General features: G+C 44.6%; 1 protein-coding gene across 2 annotated transcripts in view; it reads right to left on the bottom strand.

Annotated features, from left to right (window-relative positions):
- Positions 1 to 13842, bottom strand: part of LOC122558816 (plexin-A1-like) — a 588446-nt gene extending 574604 nt beyond the window's left edge. Inside the window, exon 1 of one of the 2 annotated variants that reach the window (XM_087994072.1) lies at positions 13709 to 13842. The gene's annotated coding sequence lies outside the window, so the exon portion shown is untranslated. Of the gene's footprint in view, positions 1 to 9955; positions 10110 to 13708 lie in introns of those variants that run through there. The other variant, XM_087994073.1, reaches the window with a different exon arrangement.
- Positions 13843 to 19889: the final 6047 nt, after the last annotated feature.

Raw genomic sequence — 19889 nt, 5'->3', positions numbered from 1 at the left:
ATTAGAGGCAAGATTAAAGTGGTGCTGGAAAAGCACAGCAGGTCAGGCAGCATCCAAGGAGCAGGAAAATCGATGTTCCAGGCAAAAGCCCTTCATCAGGAAATATGGGTTGCAGTTAGCTCATTTGCATGGAAAAAGCTTTTGGGTGGGTAAGATAAAGAGAGGACCTACAAGCATGGAAATGTCACAGAGGCTGCTTTTGGGGGTTAAATCAACCTCATTTTTTTTATTCTCTTGTGGAATGTGGGATGTAGATGTAACTGGCTGGGCCCAGCATTTATTACCATCCCTACTTGCCCCTTGAGAAGGTGGGGGTGAGCTGCCTTCCTGAATCACTGCAGTCCATGTGCTGTAGGGTAGACCCACAATGCCCTTAGGGAGGGAATTCCAGGATTTTGACCCAGCGACAGTGAAGGAACGGTGATATATTTCCAAGTGAGGGTGGTGAGTGGCTTGGAGAGGAACTTGTAGGGGGTGGTGTTCCCATGTACCTGCTTCCCTTATCCTTCCAGATGGAAGTGGTCATGGGTAAGGAAGGAGTTGTCTGAGGATCTTTGATGATCTTGAAGATAGTACACACTACTGCTACAAAGCATCAGTGGTGGAGAGGGTGGATGGTGTGGATCCAGAAATGGAGTTCACTTAGATCAGTGGGTGATTATAGGCACCTCCTCAGTCACCAGCTGGGATCCTGACCCAGATTTGCTCGAAGGTCATTCTAGCCCACCATGTCAGCTTGGTTTATGTTGACATTATTACTGCCTCCAACAGTTGGAAGTTCAAGCCCCACAGGAAGAGCTGACAGTGCAATGTAAGTGGAGGATCTCTTGAGGGAAGCACGAGAGGACACAGTAATCTACCAAGATGGAAAGCAGTCATATCGGAGATGGGGGCAAAACCAACCAATAGGGTGAGGAAATGTCTTCACTGCGGGAGCTGCAAATCTCTTATTGGCTTCAAACATTGAATGAAGAGAATAAACATTCATGAGGTGTGGGGCTCAGTCAGTAAACACTGCCCCACCCTAGGTGTTACCCCCAACCCCACACAGCTCCCTGATACCGCCAAGAGGCTTATCTAAGTGAGAGCAGTTGCGACTGGAGTCACATATAGCGCCAGAGCCGGTCAGGGTGACAAGTCCTTATAGGGGTCCCACAGGGTGAGCCGTTGTACCCCAGACCTCAATACACAGTGAAGAGTAAAAGGGAGAGGCATTGGGTCTCACAGTGGAAATTGACAAAACTGAGGAGAATTTCAGACGGTTTCCTTTGTGGTGTCGTTGCTAAAGGAGATACTTTCTGCGTGTTATGATGATAAAATGCTTTTCCTAATTAGGGCTGAAAGGATAATGATGGATTTAAACTATGATGTATTGCATCTTGAACGTTGTGCTAACTCACTGCTTACACAACATGATGGACCATCGTTCAAAGCCAAGTAAGCTTCCTCCTGGGCCTTTTTAAACCTGGCAACATCTAGATTTACAAAAAGACACTGGTTGCTTGATGAGAATTAAAAATGCTTCATCATATGCAGAACTCAGAATTGAAAACCTTAAGGTTATATCATAGCCTGTCTTTGGTTTGGGGAAATGATACGAGGCACTGAGGCAAAATAAAAACAGAAAATGCCGGAGGAACTCAGAAACAGAGATAACATTTCAAGTCCTTATTTTTATTCACATGTGGAACTGTCACTGGCTGGGCCCACCGTTTATTACCCATCTCTAATTGCCCCTTGAGAAGGTGGGGGGGTGAGCTGCCTTCTTGAACTGCTGCAGTCCATTTGGTGTAACTGAACACAAAGAAAATACAGGATTTTCACAGACCAGAAGTGGCCTGAACAATAGCGTTATTAGACACCAAGCGTTAACTCCTGTTTTTCTCTCATCACAGGTATTGAGTTTTCCCAGCATTTTCTGTCAGATCCCCAGTATCTGTAATGTTTTGTTTTCATTGCTTTTGTCTTGTTCCCAGGACTGTCCTTTGGGGAGAGCCTGAGTAAACTGTGGCTGTATTCTCTAAGCATTTCAAAGAATTAGAGGTGATTTATTGAAGCCTATTGAAAGTACTGAAAGGCATGGACAGGGTACATGCAGATGAAATGTTTCCCCTGGTGGGGAGTCTAAAATCAGGAGCACCATTTCAAAATAAGGGGCACTTTATGAGGAGAATTTTTTTTTTATTCACAAGGTTGTGGATGTACAGGGATGGGATGGGTAAGAAAACATTGAAATGTTCAATCAGCAACAATCATAGTGAATGGTGGAGCAGGCTCGATGGGCTGAATGGCCTGCATCTATTCCTAAATTAGTATCCTCCAAACCCCTCCCCTCTCTGGTCAAGTCTGTTTCTCTCCGCCTTTGTACTGATCTTGTTTAAGAGTAACTGGGGACAGGCGCTGGTGCTGATTTCTGAGAAAGCACAGCAGCTTCTGTATGTCCACTGATGACACATCCCCAGCAGCTCTGGCAAACTCCCCGCAATCTCTAAACTGTCAGGCTGTTTATCCGACATCAAGTGTTGGATGAGCAGAAATTTCTTCCAATTAAATGTTGGAGTGACTGAAGCTATCGTTTTCAGACCCTGCTGTATTCTCTATTCCCTAGCTACCAGTCCCATCCCTCTCTCTGACCCAGTCCCTTCCACAAATCTCTGCTGCCCCTGCCCAAAATACGCACCATGCCCCACTCACTTATCAACACTTTGTCTGATGACCTACAGTTAACAACATATAAATGTTAAAATGTTCCTGCTCGTTTGCAAATCCCTCAGTGGCTTGGTCCCTCACTATCCCTGTAAACTCCTCCACGCCCATAACCCTCCAAGATATCAAATTCTGACCTCTTGGGTATCCTCCAGTCATAATCCCCCCCCACCACTAAATGGCTTTGTCTTCAGCTGCCTGTGCCCCAAGCTCTGGAATCCCCTCTACCCACCCTTAGGACCCCTCTCTCTCACCGTATTTCTGGTCACCTGACCTCATCGCTCCTGAAAAATGACACGGTTTCTTTTTTATGATGTTCCTGTGGATCATTTTATGTCGCAAAGACGCTACATAAATGCAAAATTGTTGTCGGGTGACATAAGGTCCCAGTCTTGCATTTGGGAAGGAGCATTTCAATCAAGATTGCTACACACTGAAACAGACCTCTCTGGCTGAAAAGTGCTTTGGGGATGTCCTGAGGTCAAGAAAAGGTGCTACAGAAATGCAGCAATTCCACCTTAAATTTACAAGAAGCAGCTTTAAACTCCTGAAAAGTGCAAGTGGCACTAAGCAAACTTTAATACTGAGTTGGGAAAACATTCCTGGACAAGGCACAGATGCCAATAGCGGAGCGATTTAAATCGGGGCTGGGGAGCTTTTGAAAGGATTTGAGGAGCATAGAGATCTCAGCAGCTTGTGGAGATGGAAGAGCTGAGAGATCAGATGGTCTAGGCCATGGGAGGCTTTGAAGTTGAGGAGATCCATTAAGACCCAATATACATCAACAAATACAGGAGCAGAGGCAAATGGGTCAGGTTTGGCATGAGAGCAGCTTCGGGGAGGAGAGGTCAAAGATGCGGGAGAGGAGAGGTGAGCATTGGAATATAGAAGTATAGTGAGCTTTATGGAGAGGCTGAATAGGCTGGGGCTGTTTTCCCTGAAGTGCGGAGGCAGAGGGGAGACCTTATAGAGGTTTACAAAATCATGAGGGGCATGGATAGGATAAATAGACAAAGTCTTTTCCCTGGGGTGGGGGAGTCCAGAACTAGAGGGCATAGGTTTTGGATGAGGGGAAAGATATAAAAGGGACCTAAGGGGCAGCTTTTTCACGCAGCGGGTGGTACGTGTATAGAATGAGCTGCCAGAGGAAGTGGTGGAGGCTGGTACAATTACAACATTTAAAAGGCACCTGGATGGGTTACAAATAGGAAGCATTTAGAGGGATATGGGCCAAATGCTGACAAACAAGACTCGATTAGGTTGGGATATCTGGTCGGCATGGAAGAGTTGGACCGAAGGGTCTGTTTCTGCGCTGTACATCTCTATGAATGTAACTACGGGAGGCAATTATAGCACAGATGAGGATTTTGGTTTGAGCTCTCAGGCGATGTTGCTGATGTGGGAGTAGATGGTCTCAAATTTTAAATTTAAATATTAATCTCACTCTTTGTGCACCTTCTCTGCAGCTGTAACATTTTATTCCTCGCCCTGTTCTATTATCCTCATGCACTTTGTATGGTATGATCTGCCCATACTACACACAAAACAAAACTTTTCACTGCCACCTAGGTACATGACAATAATAAATCAAATTTTTTTTTAAAAATCAGTGATGGAACAGCGAGCTCTTTCAAAATGGAGACCACCTCCTGGTCACTGCCAGGAATAATATATGACCTTTATGAGTAAAATGAACATGTTTGTAGCATTTGGCTTGCATGCAGCTGGGAAAAGACAGAATTAAACTCAACTGGGAAACGTTTCCTGGTTGGATTCATGACAACAATTGACACATGGGCAAGGATTTTTGTAAAAAAATTCATTTATGAGATGTAGGTGTTGCTGGCTGGGCTCGCATTTATTTCCCATCATTAATTGTGCAGATGACAGTTAAGGGTCAATCTCATTGTTGAGAGTCTGGAACTACATATAGGCCAGACTGGGTAAAAGTGGCAGATTTCACTCCAAAAACGACCCTGGTGAAGCAGATGTTTAATACAACAATCAACACAGTCACCATCAAACTTCCCCTTGAATTCAAATCTCACCTTCTGCCATTGTTAGGATCCAAACAGCCTCCAGTGTATAAACCTGGAAGTCTGATTTACATGATACCTCCCACCAATAAGAGTTAATTCAGAAATAGTTGGAGAAACTCAGCAGTTCTGGCAATACGTGTGGGGAAAAAGCAGAGTTAACATTTCAAGTCCAGTGACTCTTCATCAGAACTAAAAACTCTACTTTCTCGCCATTGATGCTGCCAGACCTACTGATTTTTTCCAGCAATTTCTGTTTTTGCCATTCCCTTTTTACCCCTCTCTCCTTGTTTAAGTCACCCCTTAAAATCTCTCTCGCTCGCCAGCCATTCAAGTGTTTTCCAATATGACTGTCAGTCAATAATACCCCTGCAGAGTAGCTTGTGATCTTTCAATAAAGGTTCCATGCAAATGCAGTTGTTGCTTGAGGGGAGAGGTTGGGAGGACAATTAAAGGGTGACACAAGTCTTCTTGTCATTTAACATCTCATCCTCCACTCTATGTTCTTGTCCCCCTCCCTTGGCACACAGCAAAATGACTGCAGTTGGTGCAAATCTGAAGCTTAGGCAGAACATTGTGGAAACACTCAGCAGGTCTGGCAGTATCTGTGAAGGAGAGCTAACATCTCCAGTCACTGAGCTTCCACCAGAATAGATTTGGATGAAAGATTGCCAACGCGAAATGTTAACACTGTTTCTGTCTCCATAGATGTTGCCTGACCGTGCTGCACATTTTCCATCATTGTTATACAAGAACGTCCCAGGATCAACCACTGCCTCCTGATGGTTGGAAACACTGCATGCAACTGGTGATGTCACTGGGTACAAAGTGAGTGTCTAAGTGCTGCACCATCTTCCCATGGCAGATTTTTGTCCCCAAAAGAAGTTTAATATTGCTAATGAATGTCATGCTCTTAATCACCAACATAAAAAGGTGATGAGGCTGACAACAGGTTTAGAGTCAATCCAGACTGTAGGGTCACCACCCCCTGTACCTGCTAACGTTAAGGGTCAGAACAGAATGAAATCTTTGGAGGCAAGAGCTTAGTGGTATTACTTGTAGAATGTCCTACAGTGTAAAAAGAGGCCACTCGGCCATCGGCTCAGCACTGACCCTCTGAAGGGCATCCCACCCAGATCCAGCCCATATTCTATCCCATATTCAGCATGGCCAACCCACCTAGCCTGCACATCCCTGGACGCTATGGGCAATTTAGCTTTGCCAATCCATCCAACCTGCACATCTTTGGACTGTAGGAGGAAACCAGAGAAAGCTCTGCATTGACAGTGACCTGGGGCTGGAATCAAACCCAGGTGCCTTGGCGGTTTAAGGCTAGCCATCATGCTATTAACCCAGAGCCTCAGCTAATGCTCTGAGGACCTGGGTTCAAATCTTGCCCTGGCAGGTGGTGAAATTTGAACTCTCTGTAATTAAAAGTCTAATGATGACCATGAAACCATTGTTGGTTGACTAATGTCCTCACCCGGTCTGGCCTATATTCGATTCCAAACCCTCAGCAATGTTTTTGACTCTATACACTGCCCTTTTTGGCAATTTGGGATAGGCAATAAATGCTGGGCTGAATGAATTAAAATAAAATCTGTAACCAGTACAGAATGCTGGCTTCAATTCAGCCTTAACAACACATTGCACAGACATGGAGAAACCGGCTGATTCATGCCATGTGACAATAGGTGGGGGCATTATTTTGCAAAGAGAAAGGGTTGAAGCAGTGTTATAAAAGGACAATAAAATATCAAAGGACTTTGGACCTGCCCAGTCAGGAAATGCCCAGATCTTGACGCTAAATACCATCATCCCTGGCTTCCCACAAAATAAAGTTTTTTAAAAAAAAAATGCCTGCTGATGACAGAAGGAGGCTGAACAGCTAAATTTAAAATGAAAAAAAAATCACAAAATCAGTGGACCGTAAATTATAAATTGTGATAGATGATCCCGACTGCGTGCATATATAAACCATAAAATGGGATCATTAATCCATCTGGGTTAACTAGTCAGACAAGACGGGCTGTAACTAGATAGGCAACATCCGCTTGTTCATCAATCCACATCAATGCTGCATGAACTCAGCATCCGCCAACTATAGGTTCAGCAGGGAAAGGGTTTAATGTTAGCCCTTTGAAAACCTGATGGGACAGTTAGACCACATTTCCCACTCTGCAGGATTTGGCTCTTTACCGTTCAGTTGTGACTGAAAAAAAACCTCGCATTTCTGTGGCACCTCTCCCAAACACAGGACAACCCACAGCACTTTGAAATACTTTTTGAAGTGTTGCAAAGAAAAAAAAAGTACAACACAGGAACAGGCCCTTCGGGCCACCACAGCTGTGCCAACTGCCATGCCATTCTAACCTGCACCTTGCCCCTTTCCTTCTATTCCCTGACTGTTCATGCGTCTGTCTGTGAAATAGTTGTCAGAAGTCACATGACACCAGGTTATAGTCCAATAGGTTGATTCAAAATCACAAGCTTTTGGAGCACTGCCCCTTTGTCAGGTTCATCTGCTCCAAAAAACTTGAAATTTCAAATAAACCTGTTGGACCATAACCTAGCTTCATGTGACTTCTGACTTTGTCCACCCCAGCCCAACACTGGCACCTCCACATCACGTGCAATAACTGCACAGAGGTCGGTATCCCTTCACCAAGTTGCCCATTGTTTATTTGTGCACAGTACACTGGCTGTGACTAGGCAGCTCTGAGTCAGTCCCTGAAGTGAGGAGATTCTGAATCTCCTGTTTATATCGGCCACCCAGGGCTCCCTGACTGGCCCCAATCAAGGGTCTCAGTCAATGGGATCCACCTGGTTCCAATCACTACAGTCAGAATGCCTCTTGAACCTTGATATCGTATCTGGTTCTACCCCCTCTTCTGGCAGTGGATGTGGGGAACGCAGCAGTTAAACTGTGCATTGCAAGAGCCCAGAAACTTGAGCACATCAGAGGTTTTTCAGAAGTAGCATTCGTAATAGCGAGAGATTAAAGAAGAAATGCAAAACCAGAGGCCCTGTACTCTCTCAGATGTAGGGGGTAAAAGTCTCAACAGTGGTACAGCATTTCCAGGTAGATATATATTCCTCAACCATCACAGGTCAGACAGACTATTACCCAGCTGCCTATAAGAGGCTGTTACTAGTTTTGGAATAAGGGTTACTATAGGTCATTCGGTGGTAGGGAAGGAGTGAAGGATTCGACCTGGGAGTTACACAGCTCCTTGACATTCAGTGCCTTGTGCTGGTGAGCATATGCACAGGGAATGACCTTCTTCAACACACTCCTTGCTCAGGCCAAGGCCAGTGATGCACCAGAACTCTCTGATGGGCACAACCAAAATCCTCAACAGCACCTTCCAAACCCACAACCACTTCCATCTAGAAGGACAAGGGCAGTTGATACATGAGAACAACACCCCCTGCAAATTCCCCTCCAAGCCACTCACCATCCTATTTTGGAAATATATCACTGTTCCTTCATTGTCACTAGTCAAAATCCTGGAATTTCCTCCCTAAAGGCATTGTGGGACTACCTACAGAACATGGTCAGCAGTGGCTCAAGAAGGCAGCTCACCCCACCTTCTTAAGGGGCAACTAGGGATGGGCATTAAATGCTGTGCCACAAGTGAATAAAAAGAAAGATTGGGATGGTGGATGGGAATGCATTTTTACACAGGAGGAGGGGATTTTTATTTCTGCCTCAGATTATCACACAGCCACTCAACATCCAGGACAACCAGTTCTTGAGCCTCGGTCAATCTGTCCTCATTAAAGTCCACCATTGTAACTCTCTACTCCTTTCTCCCCTTGATACTTGTGTCGCTCCTTTCAAATTCCCCAATGGATACGTTGGTGATTATCTTACCAAGATGGGCTCTAGTTTTGCTCTTCCTCATAAGAGGAAGTATTCTCTCTGCGGTTACTCTCATCAAAAGCTTTCATTAATTTTTCAATATCTCTGCTTGGCATTCTGTTTTCCAGTGAGAATAGACCCAGCCAACTGAAGTGTATACCAAGTTCAAATGGCTGAGGGTTTTATCCCCATTTCCCCTGACAGTGCAGGCACTGAGACACCCATCTCCCTGGTATAGACAACATCCAAAGCACATATTTTTTTTTTCGGCACAAGGATATCAAAGAAACAGCTGAACAGATTATTTAGCAAACATAGTCCAACAAAGTCCTGAAGGTATTCAGAGGAACAAGCTGAGAGAGAGTGATCTCAACGTAATCCCAGTGCATCCAAAGCTCAGTACACATGTATATTCCTGTTACAGATTTGAGGAATTCAGCAGCAATGCTACAAACAACAGATATGCTCAAGACTCTGAGGAAGGGGGAGGGAGGGTAGCACAGTAGTTAGCACTGCTGCCTCACAGCATGAGGGACCTGGGTTCGATTCCAGCATCAGGTGACCGTCTGTGTGGAGTTTACATATTTCCTCCCACAGTCCAAAGAAGTGCAGGATTGGCCGTGCTAAATTGCCCAGTGTTCATGGATGTGTAGGTTAGGTCCATTAGTCAGTGGTAAATATAGAGTAATAGGGTAAGGGAATGGGTTTGGGTGGGATACAATTCGGAGGGTCGGTGTGGACTTGTTGGGCCGAAGGGCCTGTTTTCACACGGTAGGGATTCTATGATTCTAAATGCATGTCTAGAGGCATCACTGTGAATGCAGAGCAGCATCAGCCCATGAGATACACATTCCCCACTCACACTTCAACTCATCTCAATCTGTTACCACCTCACAGACAATTCATTACCCTATGCCCCTCCCCTCCACACCACCACCAGTTCTGCATTCCAGATTCCCACAGACACAGCCCTGAGCCTGAAAGGACTGTGGCCAAGCTTGCTCTGCTGCCTGTACCACTGCTTTGCAAATGGAGTAGTCAAATGAAATGTCAATCTCTTTTATGCACTCCAGCCATCACATTGTGCTGAAATATGGAGAAAATGTGAGGACGGAGTGGATTAAAACCAAAGAGGGAGTAAAATATTCGACACATAAAATAACAGACAACATGTAAAGATGGCGTGAAGCAGATAGGAGAATGTTCCAAACAAACCCAAAACCGACAGTGATCAAAATCTAACATAGGAAGCACACAATTGGAGTGAGGAAGCCGAATTTTAGATGGAGGTACATTCTCCCTTCCTCAGAAAAAGAAAAATCTGCCAAAACATTTGACCCCATCTTACCCCATTTGGTCATCTCTTTGTTGCTGAAACTGGAATGAACATCTATGGATGTTTGCTCCTTCACTGCACAGGCTCTGTGCACACCTGAGGTGGTGTCGTGGTGCAATGGATAGCACTCCAGGCTCTGAGCCACGCTGCCCCAGGTTCGAGTCCCACCACAGTCAAGGGAGGTTTGTTCAGAATGTGGCCAATCAGGACAGGATCAGCCTTCCAGCTGAAGGTGGGTAGGAAGGAAGGGAGAGTCTCCTGGTCAGATGCCATCTGCCATCACCATCCAGACAACAACATGCCTGTAAGAGTTTATGTTACCACAGCAACACGCCAGAGTGAAGCATAAGACATCAGCAGCAGATTTCAGAGAAGAAGCGTCTGGTAACTGTGCCTTAGATCAGCAGAGAGCCTGCTTTGCAATCTCCAGTATAACGCAACAACAGTCTTGGTCTGCCTCCCTCATTCATATGCCAAGATTCTGCAGCGTACCCCAGTTTAAATCCTTTAACAACAGTCTCAGTCACATCCTCATTACAAACAGCTTCAAATCCCTGAAGCTCATTGAGAATTGGCCAGGCTACATCTATTAACATTCCATAGTGGAGTTTTTTTTGTTTTTAAAAAAAAAACACACTTTATATTTTGGTTTGAACAATTAAATGCTGCTCATTAATGGCACCAAACAGTTTTAACCATGCCCCCAAACCCCAATCCCTCACCAAGTCGAGAGTTTCTGAGTACCTGACTCTTTTATTCTTTCCAAACTCACCAATAATCTTCCCAGAAACTGGGACTCAAAAATTCAGAGTTGGCCAGCTGCAGATGTGCAAAGAAAACCAAACAGACAAAACAATTAATTCTATCCTGTGTGTGGTGAGGAGATGGGGGGCAGCTATTCAGATAGGAGTTGGAGGTGAGTGGAAATGTGACCTTTTGTCAAACATGCTAATCCAGCTTTCTGCTGCGAAGGGTTCCAAAACCAAATACTGTATTGGAACCAGAGAAATCTAACCCAACCCAGAAAGACTTGTTATTTAAAACTCCAGCATCAATATTTCAATGGGAGAGAGGGAGGAGAGACAGGCAAACAGAGCAAGGAAAAGGGAGAAGAGAAGAGATGCAGGCAGAAAGAGAGAGAGAGGACAGTGAGACACAGGGAGAAGGAGGCAAGCTGCGAGCAAAACAAGTAGACAGAAAGAGAAAGAAACAGAAAAACACAGGCAGAGGGAGAGAGAAACACAAGCAGTCAGACCAAAAGGTGTCAGAGGTAGAGAGAGAGAGAGAGAGAGAGAGAAAAAGACAGAGGGAGACAGAGAGAAAGGGAGAGACAGAGAGAGGGAGAGAGAGAGAGAGAGACACAGAGGGACAGTGAGACGGAGAGAGAGACAGAGGGAGAGAGAGGCAGGCAGACAGACAGAGGGAGGGAGAGAGAGAGACAAGCAGATAGACAGCGAAAAATGCTCAAGCCTGTAACAGTCTCTCTCCCATCGCGCTGTTCTGAGCAGAATGCGGGTTTTGCAAACTGTTGTGCCCGGCTTTACCTTGAAGACAGCCGAGCCGAGCCGAGCCGAGCCGCTCCTCCAGCCGGTCTCCACCTCAGTGAGCTCGGCTTCCATCCCTCCCCAGCCTTCCTCCCATGGGCAGACCCTCCCCAGTAACCGAAGGGAAACGAACTCGGAGCAAACCCAGTGTAATTGCAGTCCCTTTACTACCGGTACCACAGGCTCTACCTTGTCTGTGTGTGTGGGGAGGGGATGCACACAGACCCATCTTTTCCATTGATTAATAACACGGGAAACATTTTATTCAGATAGTCATGTTAAAAAGATTCAGTGAGCGAGGAAGCCGGTCTGCGCATGTTGGGGGCTGGGGCTGGTGGGAGAGATTCTTAGACAGAAATGGGTAATAAAGATTGATTTCCTTAAGAATGCTTCTCAGTTCACATCGACACAGAGAGACAGAGGCAGACAGACACACAGAGAATGCACAGTCACACACACTGACAGGAACAGATATACAGATACTGACAGACACAGACATTCACAGAGGCACATACTGACAGAAAAACAGATGCACAGACACATACTGAGACACACTCACTGACAGAGATACACAGACCGATAGAAATGCAGAGTCTGTGTCTGAATTTGTCTGTATGCACACAGACTGACACACGCGGAGGTACGTACAGAGACAGGCACACACTCACTGAGGTATGCACAGAGACACAAACACTCACAGATACACTTCCAGAGAGACCGAAACGCACTGGCACAGATTGGTAAACTGAGAGAGACACACACATCCCCCCCCCCCTTGACCTTTGGTAACTGTAATAATTTAGGATCTGCACTGGCACAGCTGCACCTTCGTGTAGTTGGAGGTTAAACAGCACAATGCAATACATCTTACTGAACTAAACCTGAGATTGAAACCGTATCGATTATTTCACACACTGGTCTGTAACATCGCCATCCTATACATTCACAACTCACCAAACAAGTGTTCAGTAACATTTTTCAATGCAGATATAAACAGCACTGGGATCGCATTTAAACAAACTTAGCGGTTAACTAGCCCATAAACTATTACTGGGACACCTAACTAAACATCTATTAAGACCTGGAATTCTTTTTTTGAAATCTTAAAAGCTCTTGAGACTCTCCTCAACGCCAACGTGTTTTAAATGAAAAAAAAATTGCTTTCAGTGACTGGACTGAAATGGGTGAAAGTAACACGGATTTTCAGGAGAATGTCAATTTTAATTCCGCTGCTCCAGTCAATTTCAAAAGGTTTCTCTCGTCGGTTTCAACTCCCCCCCCCCCCATTTGCCAAATAAAAATTGCCCAACACCCCCCTCCCTCTCACCCCTTACCCGCTAGCTTCCCGCAGGGAAAGGGTGAAACCTACTCTATGCATTCTCGACCAGACGCTGTGCGTATGTCTTTGTAAAAAAAATCCAGCTCAATCTATCACGGGGAATGGGGAAAACAGCGGAGACATGGAAAGTGCTCACTGGAGACAAGTTCATCTGAAACACACGCCTCGCCGGAATTTTACTGGGACTGCAAATCTGTGAGCAAAATATAACAAGATCGCCCCTTTTTGCCAACACCCTAGATATTCCTCTGTGCGTTAACATTCCAGTTCCCGCGCCGTCCTGATGTAGATAGTACAGCGGCAGAGGAGGTGGTGGGGGTGGGAAAGGGAGAGAGGGGTTGCGGGGGGGGGGGGGGGGGGGGAAGAGAGGAAAACCTCTCGGTTCGCGATCTGAGGCTTTTTAGAAACTCAGAGTAAAAATTCCTCCCTCCCTCTTCCTTGGTTTAAACTACAGCACTCAAGAGTCAAGCTCGACAAGCGAAATATTCGATCAGATCTTGGTTTAAACATTGCACGGAATGCTCTCTCTAGTTGTCTCAACTTGCAACCTCATCGAGATCGGTAACTACTGTAATTTTCAGATTAGTGCATTGAAACAACCGCGGCTCTCTGTCTTTCACTGAGACAAATCGGCAATTCTGAGCTCTAACACACATACACACACAAAACCCCAAATACAGCTATCGGTTTCCTTTTTCTCCCCCTTGTAACACACACAAAAACTATTGTAACAAAGAAATCACATGGATACAAAAGCCCTGACTTCTTTCGCTGCTACTTTCTCTCTCTCTAAGGCAGGAGCTGGCAACCTTGTATCGCTCCTGGTTTGAGGTGGGTACAATGTTACCAAAAGGGAAACCAGGCCGGATCGGAGCTACTTACTGTGTGAACGGATGTGTGTTCTTGCCATAATTAGCTCCCAACACTGTTCCTGGAGCTGCTGTCTGCCCCACTCGTGGTGAATGGAATGTAACTCCAAGCATCCAATGGGAACCCCAGCCTCGCTCTCACTCCCTTGGCAAAGTGCGATCCAAGCACTAGAGGGAGCCTGTCCCCACCAGCAGCCGCATTGCAATACAGCAGACACATTCCCAGCCCGGAATCTTAAAAGGGCAAGGCATTGGCAGACGGATAGATACATACACACAATACTGGCACTGTCTCTTAAAAAGGCAATGCACTAACTCTCAATGAGAGCACATATACTTAAAAGGGCAATGCGCGCACGCACAGACACACACTCATATAGACACACACTTATATACACACACACACTTATATACACACACTCAATCATAGAGACATACACTTCCAGAAGAAGGCCTTATGCCCGAAACGTTGATTCTCCTGCTCCTCGGATGCTGCCTGGCCTGCTGTGTTTTTCTAGCACGATATTTTTCAACTATAGACACACACATATATACAAACACACACTGAGACTTAAAAGGGCAAGTTATGGACAGACATCTATAATGCTCGTTCTGGGTCTTAAAAGGGCAATGCACACGGAAAAAAACTCACTGGGTCTTAAAAGGGCAAGGCATAGCCAGACACAGACGTACACGCGAAATGCTGGTGCTGAGTTTTAAAAGGGTGATGGACGGACGCGCATATAAAACAGAACTAACAGAGTCTTCAAAAGGACAATGGAGAATATTCGCACTGAGTCTAAGAAGGATAACACATAGAATTCAACGCTGCCCCCACCCCCAAGAGTTAAATCTAGTCTTAAAAGGGCAAAGTACAATGCTAACACTGGGCCTTTGAAGGGCAATGCGCACAAAATGCTAGCTCTGAGTCTTAAAAGGACAATGCACGGACTTGCCCCCCCTCCCCCACACACAAAACTGAAAATTTTAAAAGGAGCACGCAGTACTAGACTTGGCAGTCTTAAAAGGGCAATGCATAAACACAAAGCAATAACGCAGTGTTGGGTTTTAAAATACACTGACAAATAAAGCCAACATTGAATATCTTAAAACATCAACAAATACAGACTCCATTCTGTCAGTGTTGATTTTTTTAAAGGACCACACACAGATGCACTTTGCCAGCGCTGGGTATTTTAAAAGAGCAATGCACTGAAAACAGACAACACAGCCACACATTCCACCAGCAGTTAATCTTAAAAGGATAACTGTGGACATGAAGTCCCACACCCTCACTCGCAGTCTAATATGCTCTTCAAATACTGACCTAGGTTAAAAGGAGCACAATTTTCATCACTCTCGCACACATTCAAGTTATTTCATACATAGTCTAACATGGCCTCTCACGCAGTCCCAGAGTGAGAGGTTTCAATTTATCTAAAAGCCACTTGCTTGTACATAGTTAAAATTACAACCTAGACATTTATACATGGACTTTCTCTGATGCATACTATACAAAAACGTGAGTTGGAGGACTTAGTTTTGAAGGGCATGGAAAAATAATTCATTTTGAACTTTTTGGATATATTTGGAGTGGTAACTTAAAAAGTCATCATTAAAAGTTCACTATGAATATAGAAGGTTTTTTTGTGGTAACTGCTTGCTTTGCTATAGACACTACTAGGGCTGTGTTGAACAGTGACTGCCTTGGAAAGGCTCTAGTGTTACCTGGCTCACTTGGAGGAAAGCCTGATAAGAACAAGCTGGGTTGGAGGAAAGCATGCTGTGAATGAGCTGCCCAGCTGATCACTCACATTCCTGAAAGAAAACCGTCTGTTCTTTTGAAAGAGTGAATGAAAAAAAAATCTCAAGATTGTACTTCCTGAGCAAGTTGTGTCTGCAATGCTCCATGGGCAATTGAGTATGATTAGTGAATTGACCATATCTGCTGGAAAATCAGAGCAAAACACTGCAGAACGTCTCCCCTGCTATCTCTTTGTCTGCAAGAATAAGCTATCCAGAAAGCCAATCTCTGCAGATAAATTTATTTTTCTTTTCCTGAAGAGAGTTTGTACATATGTTTTGGTTTTATTTAAAGATAAATGCATTTATATATCTATATTTGAATTAGAACTAACTTTATTGTCACATGTACTCAAATAAGTCCAGTGAAAAGTGTACAAGTCAACATCTTAAGTACAATGGTTCCAAGTTACAGATTCTTAAGTAAGGTAAGCATTACTGACTGTGTATGTTAACCAATTATTGCACCTTTAGTAAGATTTTTAAACAATAAACATTTAATTGTGTTTTTAAGAAACATGATTAATAGTTGCCTTTGTTTATAAATCTCATATAGATAAAGAATTTCATTGATCATCTTATTAAATGGAAAAGGTATTTTTATTTAGCATGGTCACCCATGAAGTAGTCAGACTCAAGCAATAGTGTACTCCTTCAGCCACAGTTGTAATATACCCTTTAGCAAACACACAGACAGGCAGACATACTCTCAACCACACAGACACTCTCACATGTATCCCTTCTGCATGAACATCCATTCACTTTTTCACAGGTTCATACATGTACTCAAACATAAACTCACAGTCACACACTTCAACTCACATGTAGAACCTCTCACACTTAAAAGCTCATGCATGCTCTTTCTCTCCTGCTGTCTCCCAAGCACCCACAGACTGGTGTACAAAAGGATCACTAGCAGAAGAGTGCTCAGTATCTTGTGACAATCTCAGTGGGACCTGTTTTCTTCTGCAGCCCTCACCCTCACACAATCTCCCAGCTTTCTTTTTGAGTACTTGGCCTGTTACCATGTCTCAGGATTTAACATTGAACCTAAATCTTGGTTACACTAACATCTTCCCCCTTCAGTTATATTATTATACTGGTCATTCTGCTATAATGCATATTTCGTCAACATAAATTTGTTATAGCTTGATTGACAAATTGGGGATGTTGTTTCTAAAGTTTGAACTTTTAAAACATGTTGGCTGTAATGCGATTACATAGTCAGCACTTTAAATGCTGGTTCTAAAATCTTCTATAATGCAGGGTTGTGCAAGAACACAGCCATCGCGTTATAGAAGAACTGACTGTATACCAGCTGCCCAGATTAACACTTGAGTACACAGGGCCTCTATAAAGATGCCAAGCCAAATTAGAATCACCAAATTGAGTTCAAGAAGAAACATTTAGGTGGGTTTCCAAATACTGGGTCACTAAGGTATTCTTTAAGGAGCATCTCAAAGCAAATTGGTCTCCCTGTTATAGGAAAGATGTTGTGAAACTTGAAAGGGTACAGAAAAGATTTGCAAGGATGTTGCCAGGGTTGGAGGGTTTGAACTATAGGGAGAGGCTGAATAGGCTGGCGCTGTTTTCCCCGGAGTGTTGGAGGCTGAGGAGTGACTTTATAGAGGTTTATCAAAACATGAGGGGCATGGATAGGGAGGATAGACAAGGTCTTTTTCCCAGGGCAGGAGAGTCCAAAGCTCGAGGGCATAGGTTCAAGGTGAGAGGGGAAATGGACCTCAGGGGCCTGTCAAAAGTGAAAGACTTCCACAAATAAAACCCTGGGATTTACCAATGACCAGAAATTGAACTGGACTGGTCTAGCCATATAAACATCATGGCTATATATGGCTATACACCACTACATACCCAAGCTTCCCAATACACACTCCTACTACTCACCTCCCCATCACCCTACACTCCCCCCCACCCCCCAACTACTTACACCCTCACCTCTTCAATGTAATGTAAAGGTTGATATATAGGAGAAAGTGAGGACTGCAGATGCTGGAGATCAGAGCTGAAAAATGTGTTGCTGGAAAAGCGCAGCAGGTCAGGCAGCATCCAAGGAGCAGGAGAATCAACATTTCGGGCATTACTGAAGAAGGGCTTATGCCCGAAACGTCAATTCTCCTGCTCCTTGGATGCTGCCTGACCTGCTGCGCTTTTCCAGCAACACATTTTTCAGCAAAGGTTGATATATGTCAATTGAGATGCTCAATTGAAATCCATTTTATTAGATTCCATTATTCAGGGATATGCAGCTAACATGGGTTTAGGAACAGGTTAGTTAAAGATAAAATCATCATAGGCCCAGAGGACTGTATGGTTGCTCTGTCATTGGAGAAAGAGAGCAAGATAGGGAGAAAACTGGTTGTGATTTAACCTGAAGGTCACCACACCTTAGGTGAGGAGAGAAGTTTGGACATGCATGGCAGCCTCAGGTGGTAAACATTGAACCTACACGACTGGCATCATGGGTGGCAAGGTGGATCACAGTGTCAGGGTTCCAGGTTCAATCCCACCATGGGGCAATGTCTGTATGGCATTTGTACGTTCTCCCCATGTCTGCGTGGGTTTCCTCCCATAGTCCAAACATGTGGAAGTTAGGTGGATTGGCCAGGCTAAATTGCCCATAGTTTTCAGGGATGTGCAGACTAAGTGGATTGGCCATCAGAAATGCAGGGTTTCAGGGATGGGGTGGATCTGGGTGGGATGTTTTTTGGGGGGGGGGGTCGATGGGCCAAATGGCCTGCTTCCACATTTTATGGATTCTATGATGCTGCAGTATCAAAGCAATCATCCAGCCAACTGAGATAACCAACCCACTATATAGGCAAAAGTGAGGACTGCAGATGCTGGAAACCAGAGTCTAGATTAGAGTGGTGCTGGAAAAGCACAGCAGGTCAGGCAGCATCCAAGGAGCAGGAAAATCGATGTTTCGGGCAAAAGCCCTTCATCACCGACTATACGCAACCCACTACATGTCAGTTAGGATCTCATTGAATAGAGAAGCAGGTCAGGCAGCATCCAAGGAGCAGGAAAAGCAGGGTTGAGGAAATGTATGACCTCCTCTTGTTCCTATGATTTTATATTTTCAACATAATAATTTTCTCCTTCCATACAAGATGTTATAATAAGATCTATTCCATTAATTAACCCATCTCAATGACCAAGACCCATAATAAAAATAATCCCTCAGATTATGAAACCTTTTGACTGAGTAAATAAACTGTTTCCACTGGTGAAAGGGTTAGCAACCAGGGATTTATGATAAATTGCAAAAAAAAAAGAGAGAGAAAAGGAGAAATACTTTATGCTGTGAGTTGCTGTGCTGGGGAATGCATTTCTTGCACGAGTAACATGAACAGATTCAATCATTTCTGTTCAGTTCACTTTCTAGTCATTGGTAAACCCCATTGTACCCTGAGGTTACCATCAACAAGAAACATAACTGGACTAGCCATACAGACACTATGGCTACTAGAGTGGATCAGAGGGTAGGAATCCTGCAGTGAGTAACTTACCTTCTGACTCTCCAAAGCCTGTCCACCATCTACAAGGCACAAGTCAGGAGTGTGATGGAATACCCCCCACTTGTCTGAATGGGCGCAGCTCTAACAACACTCAAGAAGCTCAACACCATCCAGGACAAAGCAGCCCACTTGATTGGCACCACATCCACCACTTTCACTGTTCACTTCTTCCTCCACAGACATTCAGCAGCAGTAATGCGTACCATCTATAAAATGCACTGCAGAAATTCATCAAGACTCCTTAAACAGCACTTTCCAAGCCTGCAACTTCAACCATCGAGAAGGGCAAGGGCAGGTGAAACATGGGAACACCACCCCCTGCAAGTTCCCCTCCAAGACACACACTGTCCTGACTTGGAAATATGTCGCCATTCCTTCAGTGTCGCTGGGTCAAAATCCTGGAAATTCCCTCCTTAAGGATATTGTGGGTTGAATTACAGCAGATGGACTGCAACAGTTCAACAAGGCAGCTCACCCCCACTTTCTCAATGCCAGCAAGAGAAGGGCAATAAATGCTGGAGCCACGTCCCATGAATGGTTTAAAAAATAAAGATCCATCTTGAACCTTCACCCTCTTCAAACTATCAGAGACTTCCTCAGCACAGGAGCATAATTGGCGGGCACCACTTGGATAAAGGGCTTTTGCCCGAAACGTCGCTTTTCCTGCTCCTCAGATGCTGCCTGACCTGCTGTGCTTTTCCAGCACCACTCTGATCTAAACTAAAGCTCTGTACCGTCTGCTCATGTAGCTGCAGCAAGAGAGCATATTGGAGCTGGTCACTGTCTGGAGTTTGGGGTCAAAATATTTATTAAGTGCCCTTTGTAGGCTGGATTTGGTCAGAATTCATATGA

Source organism: Chiloscyllium plagiosum, unplaced genomic scaffold (assembly GCF_037043375.1).
Source record: "Chiloscyllium plagiosum isolate Xiang-an unplaced genomic scaffold, Cpla_swu_hap1 HiC_scaffold_14, whole genome shotgun sequence".
Classification (NCBI taxonomy): domain Eukaryota; kingdom Metazoa; phylum Chordata; class Chondrichthyes; order Orectolobiformes; family Hemiscylliidae; genus Chiloscyllium; species Chiloscyllium plagiosum.
This window is presented reverse-complemented; position numbering and strand designations above follow the sequence as displayed.